This window comes from Eupeodes corollae, chromosome 3 (genome assembly GCF_945859685.1).
Source record: "Eupeodes corollae chromosome 3, idEupCoro1.1, whole genome shotgun sequence".
Lineage (NCBI taxonomy): Eukaryota > Metazoa > Arthropoda > Insecta > Diptera > Syrphidae > Eupeodes > Eupeodes corollae.
Window position 1 is genome coordinate 22,226,404 of NC_079149.1, and position 9,106 is coordinate 22,235,509.

Here is a 9,106-nt window from a genome sequence, read left to right on the forward strand (position 1 = left end):
CATTCTTCTACAATTGCCTTTCGCAGCGCAGCTACACTTACAAATTGCTTGTTATGGCAATAATTTTTGAGTGTCAAAATTCAATTTTCAATAGGGTAACAATGTTGAGAACGTGCCGACTATTTCATCAAATTTTTATTATTGGACTTGAAACAATTCAAAATTTGACGATTAACGTGAATTTGTTCATTATCTTACTGGAAGACATGCCAAACTCGAGGAAACCGTCTTTAGTAGGAAATCAAATTATCCTGAAGTACCTGGATGTAAGCTTAACTGTTCATCTTTGTAGAGGTGAAAAAAATACTACAATTGTAATTGTATTAAGGAAGTTATTGTAATGGATCCGATTTGTCAAATTGAAAATTTTGACATTTCTCGACGTTTCAAGGTCCCTAGAGTCGAAATAAAAGATTTTTAGAAAGATGTATGTGCGTGCGTGTGTACGTACGTTCGTACGTCCGTACGTTCGCGACGTTTTTTCGTCCTCCATAGCTCAAGAACCAGAAAAGATATCAACTTTAAAAAAAAATTTGTTATACAGATAATAACTCAGAAAGATGCAGAAACGGCTCTGAAGAAAATTGCGTGGGTGGTTTTCTTACCATAGCAGTTTGAAAAAAAGGTGAAAATTTTGGTTAACCCAAAATATCTTACGAACCAAAAACGCTAGAGACCTGAATTAAATTTTATATAATATATTAAAACGTTATACCAAACAGTTATATTTTTTTTTTGAAAAAAATCAATATAACTGTTTTTTTTTTTTTATAAATCAATAAAACTTAAAAAAAAAATTGTCACCTCCAAAATCTTACTAATGAAATATGATTTCATCTCTAAAACAACTTTGTGCAACGAAGAATAATGTTTTTGTGATCTGATCAAATTTTGAGAAAAATCTAATTGACAGTTTTTTTTTATAAAAAATAAAAATCTAAAAAACACATTACTCAAAGTTTGTAAAAAATGAATATCGATTTTAATATCTTGTCAAAAACTTGAAATTTAGGCTTCAAACTTCTTTTATTTTATAAGAAATATTGTTTTCAACATTTTGAAAAATGTTGAGAAAAATCGAATTGACAGTTTTTTTACAAAAAATAAAAACCTAAAAAAATGTATAAAAGTTGGTAAAAAATGATTTTCGACTCAAATATCTTTTTAAAACTTGATAATAGATTCTTACTAATTTTATCCTATAAGAAATATTGTTTTTTAACATAAGGACAAATTTTGAGAAAAATCGAATTGGCAGGTTTTTTTACAAAAAATAAAAACCTAAAAAAAAATTTATAAAAGTTGGTAAAAAATGATTTTCGACTCAAATATCTCTTTAAAAATTTGAAATATTGGCTTCAAACTAATTTTATCTTATAAGAAATATTGTTTTCAACATTTGGTAATTTTTTTTAAAATTCGAATTGACAGTTTTTTTACAAAAAGTAAAACTCTAAAAAAAACAATACTAAAACTTGGTAAAAATTTAGATGAATCACAATGTGTGTTTACAATTTTAGTTTTAAACTTATAGTTTTGGAGTAATTTGGAAGAAAAAGTCTACTTGACCCCCCTTCACCCCCACCCACTAGATTGTTTCCTCCGTTTCATAAAAGGGGACTTTTTAGGAGTGTCAAAACTCTCCACCAAAATTCAGCTTTGTCTGTTTTTTTTCAAGAGAATATCCAATTTTCCAGCTAGATTAGGTTGTAGACAGAATATAAATACAGGATCCGGCAAAAAGACCAACCATATTTAAAAAGGCAATGCCAAATAAATAAACAATTTAACAGAAAATTTTATTGAATTTTTGAAATAAAATACAATCCCATATACGGGAGGTTTTTTTGCCGGACCCAGTAGAACCGATCATACAATTAACGATGACTTTTTCATAAAACTCAAAATAACCCCAATTAATTTGGCTTTGTTATCTTTTTACATATGTTTTATGTAGGGAGGGGCTTTGCTAAACTCAATGTTTTGGCAGTTAAATGGATGAAGTTGAAAGTTCAAAGATTAACACTTATTCAGTCCATTATCCGAAATCCTAAGAATCTTCAGTTATTTACCGCATATGTGTTAGTTTTGAACCTCCAAGGAATATTAGCTTTGACACAATCCGAACTTGAATAAATAATAATTATTGTCATCGTATTTTTCAAGGGTCATGAATAATAAGTTAAGTACCACTTGTAACTTAAATAACATTCTACGTAAAATTATATTGCTCTCAATTGTATGATGGTCAATCCTTAATCAAATTAAATCATGCTCCATGAAGTATTTGTTAGAATTCTATATTATTACATTTTTGTCGACCCAAATAAATAAATAAATTATATAGATTGATGCAAACTCTCAAAACTAGTAACATGAATAATATTGAAATGCTACAAATACTAACCCTGATGCTTACTCAGTTTATGAATATTGAAAACGAATTCTATAATAATTACAATGCGGCAGACCATAAGTTCAATCAAAATAAAGTAGAAGAAAATTATACTTGTGGTTCCGCGAAATTAAAAATAAATATATAAACAACAAAATACCATCTGGAACTAAAAACTCGTAAATGCAGTAAATTTTTATATTGTTGATAAGATTGTAAACCTTCCAATATTTCAAACAAGTTTATTGAATACTCGTATAGGTAAAAGAAAAACCTACCTATGGTGTATTTGATTTTAACGACATCACATTACAATTATTTTGGTATTATTTTATTATTGTTGAATTCAAATTTAATGAACCATGACACTAACGAAGTAACAAACCAGAGAAGACAACAAATGATAAAGAGAAATATAAAAGAAACCTGCAGAGAATTGTACTCTGAAGCAAACAAAAATAAAAGTTACTTCAAACAAACCAAATACTCGAATACAAAATATACCTTGACTTGATGAAGTTTCTATGGAAGTGCATTCAACATTAACAACATCAACATGCTGCATGCAATCAAACTGGAACAAAACAAAAAGTGTTGCATAAAAATAATAAAAAAAACTGTATAAAAATAAAATAATGCACAAAGGCATAGCACTGTGGTTATTATATTTTTATGCAAGTGCAGCACTTTAGTATGATGATGATAAACTAGCGAAAGTGACAGGAAATAAACTAAACCTTTTACTTTGAATGAACATAGTAATTGACAAGTCTATAAGAAGACTTAATTTGCTATAAAAATAAAAATATAAATACAATTTTGGTTTGTTGACATACTTTTGAGACGACACACGTAAATAATGCAAGAAAAGTAAAGATTAAAGGTTTGCTTTTTAAGACAGCTAAATTTTATAACACTTTGATTTATTATACTTTATTAAAATATCCTGATCCTAATCTAATCACATTTACATCAAGCAAATTTTTTCTTGAGAATACAAAAATATTTCACCGCAATGTTACTTGCAACTTCCTATTAAACATTTTTCTAGTATCTATTTTTTTCAAACAAAATGGCTTGTTTAGTACTTCGGAATTCAAATCGGGAAATCTATTTTATCAATTTAATTTGTTGTTGTTTAAATGTTACCAAATCCTCATCATCACAGTTTTATAGCAATAAGATAATAGTTCTGCCTTTTGCTTTGTGCCATAAATATTTTTCAAATCTGTAAATTTGATTTGGAAATTTGAACAGCTTAAAATAAAAATATAAAAAGAGGCTGGGATGCGATCCATGATAACTTCCCATCCCGTCTGTCGATTTGCCTTGCTTAAAAGGTTGTAGGTTTTGGTGTTTTGTTAAAAAAGTTGTCAGTTGAATTATTATAAAATAATTAAAAACTACCAACAATATTTTGGATATGATAAAATAGTTTCATTTCGAAATCTATTTTCGTTAACTAGATTTTTATACTAAAACCAATTTTTACCAAATACAAATTTGATGAATGAAATTAATTTGAAGTCAATATCTTCTATTGTTCACAGGTTATCGGGAGCCGAACATCAATTTTTACCAAATTTGCGTACTATTTTTGTAGATTTTATATTTTTTTGTTAATTGTTTTTGTTAATTTGATTTTTCTCAAAATTTTCCCAGATCTTAAGAACTTTAGTCCTCGTTGCACAAAATCGTTTTGGAGATGAAATCATTTTTTGTTCGTAAAATTTTTGGGGTGACAATTTTGTTTATTTATTTTATTTATTAACCGTTAGTTGGATTTTTTCAAAAATATATTTGTTTGGTATTACGTAACAAATGAAATTTAATTAAAGTCACTAGCGTCATTTATTCATGAGATATTTAGGTTTAACCAAAATGTTCACCTTTTTTTTAAACTGCTATGGTAAATAAACCACCCACGCAATTTTCTTGAGAGCCCTTTCTGCATCTTTCTGCATTATTATATGTATAATAAAATTTATTTGAAGTCGATATCTCTTCTGGTTTTTAAGCTATGGACAACGAAAAAAATAACGCGAACATACAGACGTACGTAGGTGCACATGCACGCAGAGACATCTTTCTAAAAATCTTATATTTCGACTCTAGGGACATGTCAAGGATAATTGTCAAAATTTACAATTTGACAAATCGGACCATTATAATAACTTCCTATGGGAAGTTAAAACTCTTAGAATAACTGTTTTTTCAAAATGAAAGGCGATATAAGTCCCTTGTTATTTTCCAAGAGAACGAATTTATACATTGTCGAAGCTTGAACGTTGACGTTACGTGTGATCGCAACGCGAACTGTTGCAAGCATTGATTCTTTTGTAATTTTCGATCACTTTTGACACATATTGGGCAGTATCTCAGCCATAACTTGACAAATGTTGGTTTTTTGGTGCTCAAGAGTTAAAATTTTTACTGTCAAAACACGGTCTTTCGCGTAGCTCTACAAAAAAATGTCCAGCGGTGTCAAATCACTTGATATTGGTGGTCAGTTTATATTGCCAAGATGAGAAACTACGCTATCAGGAAATGTCTCTTGCAATAAAGCCATAAAGCCAAATAAGACGATTTTGTTTATTGACATATTCACCAAGATAGGAATGTGCTTCGTCGCTAAAGAAAATTTAGATTCTAGGGACCTTAAAACGTCGAGAAATATCGAAATGTTCAGTTCGACAAATTGGACAGATTTCAATTACTTTCTATGGGAAGTTAAAAACAGTCTATAGAAATTTTAGAATTTATCTTGAATGAAATCATAGCATACAAATATTTATTAAAAGATTTTGGTACGTTTGATACTCGAAACAGACAAACATTGGTTAACAAATATTTTTATGTATTTTTTAACTGAATCATATTTATACACATATATTGTATATAAACATACATAATTTAGAAAAATAGTTGTTATATATTTTTAATAAAATTGAAGAGTGGAAATACAAAATTAGCTTTTTAACAAATTAAAAAAAATAAAGGAAACATTTCTATGAACTAAAACAAAAGAACGTGTTATTTTTACTTCCTTTAGGCCATTCTCATTATAATTTAAATGTATACAAATTTTAAAATTATAAATTTAATCAAATAATATATTTTAATCCAAAGTGTTTTCTAATCGTTTATAAACAAAAAAAAATCTTAGAAATTCACAACATGTAAATTAAAACGTCGAATGTATTCATTTAATATTCTTGATAGATTGTAAAAAGTATGTATTAATAATGTTTTTGTTTTTAGTTTATCTTATTGCAAACAAGTTTAAAATAAAACAACTCTAAACGAGTTGCAAAATAAAATCTATAAATTTTTTTTCTATTTTGCATTAAATGAGCTTCCGCTTCAAAATATTTGACAAAACAATAAACAATATAAAAAAAAACATAGAATTTAAAATTAAAGAATTTCTACAAAATTTACATAATGTCAAAATATATTCATATTATGAACACATAAATAAAATACAAATTTATATTAAATTTATTTTTCTTGATTCTATAATTTGCCAATCAACAAAATAAAAACTTTTTTCTTTTTAATATTTATTTTTGCTCAATGACACAAAACTGAGTGATGGTTGCCTTTTGAAATGGCAACATTAAAAAAAATATTTGGAAATAGAAAACCAAGATGGAATCAATTTGATTATAAACCTGTGATTAAAATTCAGACAACATTGCTTGAAAGCTTGTGGTTTAAATGCTTGACGCACATCGGTATAATAATAATAATTACCACTGTTGTTGTACATAGAGTCTTGCAAAGACGTTAATATTTTTAACTTTTTTTGGTTTCAAATGGCTTTAAGCTTCTTTTTTTTATTGTTTATTATACTTGGCGTTAGGTACTTGCCTATAGTTTTTAATTATTATAATCATTCATATTTAGTAACGACTTAAATGTCAGAATGTTTAAATGTTACTGCGTAGATATTCGTAAATACAAAATGTGTGCTTATCCTGCAATTAGCTTTGCAATTATTTGGCAAAAAGTATGATTGATTGGGAAGATTGTGATTGCGATGGAGGTTTTGGTTACTTCGAACTTCATGTCAATTTTATAGAAACATAAATGTAGGGTTTTCCAATCACGGGTTTCATTTCGAATAAGCCGATTTTTGGGGCAGTTGGCACTGTTGAACCTGTTATTTTTGACATTTGACGCGTAATACGCCAAAACTATAAATGGTAGGATTATGGTGAAAATTTATCACTCATAATTCGCAGTTTTGCAAGAAATGTTTTGTGATCTTTTCAGTTCAACGTTCTCAATCGAAATCTTAACACCTCCAGATTTATTTATTTTAAGCCATGTAGAAGACAAGGTTTATTAATGCTCAAAAATAGTTTCAACATCTTAAAGATAGAATTAATGAAGTTATAGAGGACATGCACAAATAAATGGCATACTTTAAACTTGCCATAGACACTTACTGATGTAATCGGTCCGATTTTTCGAATTAAAAATGTTGACATTTCTCGAACTTTCAAGGTCCCTAAAATTTAAATAAACATTTTTTTAAGAGGGATATCTGTGTCTACATTCGGGAATCTTTTTCGTCGTCCAAATCTCAAGAACCAGTACAGAAAATAACACAGGCAGATGCAGAAAGGACTCTCAAAAAAATTCAGGACTGGTTTTTTTTTAACCCAAAATATCTCACGAGTAGCGACTTAAATTATTTTTTTTGCCAAACTTATTAATTTTGAAACAAAAAAATAAATTATCGTTTTTTTAATCAAAAAAGCTGAACAAAATTAAGTGATATATCCTATTTTATGACAAAATGATTTTATCTTTAAAATTATTTTGGGCCGATCAACGTTTTTTACATCTTGTAAAATTTTGTGATAAACCGAATTGACAGTTTTTTGAAAAAAAAACCTAGAAAAATGCATTGCTTAAAGTTGCAAAAAATGATTTTGGACTTGAATATCTTTCTAAAAATTAAAGCTATTGGCTTCCACCTAATTTTGTCTTATAGAACATATTGTTTTCGACATTTAGAAAAATGTGTATAAAAGTCCAACAGTGAGTTTAATTTTCTATACCTAAATGAATAAATGAATATATTGACTTCAAAATGATTTAATTTTGTGCTTAATTTATTTAGAAAAATCTAATCTGTATTTGTTAATATAAGACATAAAACTTTCAAGAAATACTACTAAAATTGGTAAAAATTGGTCTTCGACGAAAAATCAATCATCATATTCATAATATTGTTGCTAATTTCAAATTAATTTTTTTTTTAGAAAAATGCAACTGAAAACTTTTTTTTTAACAAACCACGAAAACGATAAAAAACAGATAAAAAGGGTTTTCGAGTCAAGTATTAAGAAAAATATTGACTTCAATTTATTTTTCTCACATAAAATATTGTTTTAAATATTTTGTTCAAGTATTGAGCGAGACAAGTCGAAATACCAGTCTCTGTTTATTTTTACAGTGAGATAAACATCTCTTAAAAACTACTCGTGTGTTTTAAATAGCATATTAAGGAAAAATCAAATTGCTGAAAAAACAGTAAGAACTGCTAAGCTTTTACTTTCTTTTTAAATTCTAAACCTTCACTCTTATTAAGCTCAAAACTATGTTTGCATAAGTTTAATTTAAAAAAATGTGTAGTAACAACAATATTTTGTATGAATTGTAATTTAATAAGCGTCCATCTTTCATAAATTCATTGTCTTCATCTGTTACATTTTCCAAAATCTTTTTTCCCAGACCAATTTACATATTAAAATTGAGAAAAGTCTTAAAGCTTTTGCTAATTTCCATGCAATTTATAATTCTCTTGTCCCAAAAAATAAAGACCTATGCTTATGAACTGTCCAGCTTAAAACCCGAAACTTCTTTTGTTAAAGTGATATAAAAATCATATTACTGAGAAAGTCTTTTATTTATGTTTTATTTAAATGAAAAAGAAAACGACGCCTTTCCGGTCATTTATACCCTAAATAAGTTTAGTCAAATAACTCTGAGAAAAAGAAGCTAGTATTCTCTGTGTAAGCCATTATAACTAGATATTTACCTTTTCAATTTCTTAACAAATTTTCACAAATTATTTTGACTGATGATGACGACAGATTAGAAGTGAAATTGTATATTACCACAATAATTCGTAAAAAACAATGAATACTTAACTAAAAGTTTGCTATAAAGATCGTTAAAAATGGTAGTTTAGATTTGATCATCATTAATCATTCACTGATTGCAGATACAAAGAGAGGTAGGTACCTTCTTCTGTACAACTTTGTATTTTTGTTTTAAAACATTATCTGTACATTTTTTAATTAATCTATGAATTACATAATATTTTTTAACAGCCATCAGCATGAGGTCCATCACTTTTTTGTTTTTAATTTTTATGAACTATGTGCAAACACATTTTTCAGTTAAAAATTTAAAAGAAAAAGGTTAAAGTGCCTTCGTTAAACATGGTTTTGCTAAAATATTGTGTTACATGTTACATGAAGTGTTAATGGTATTTAGCTTTGGGTCAAGAGATGATTGAGAAAAAATAGCAACAATTGGATCTGAACACACTTTTTTAAACGAATACGAAATTACTCGTACGAGTATACAAAAAAGTGTGAATTATTGAAAGCCACTAAAAATGAGACAGTGGATTATGTTGTATTTAATAAAATATAAATGATTTCTGCCAACGTGTTTTCGATTAATATT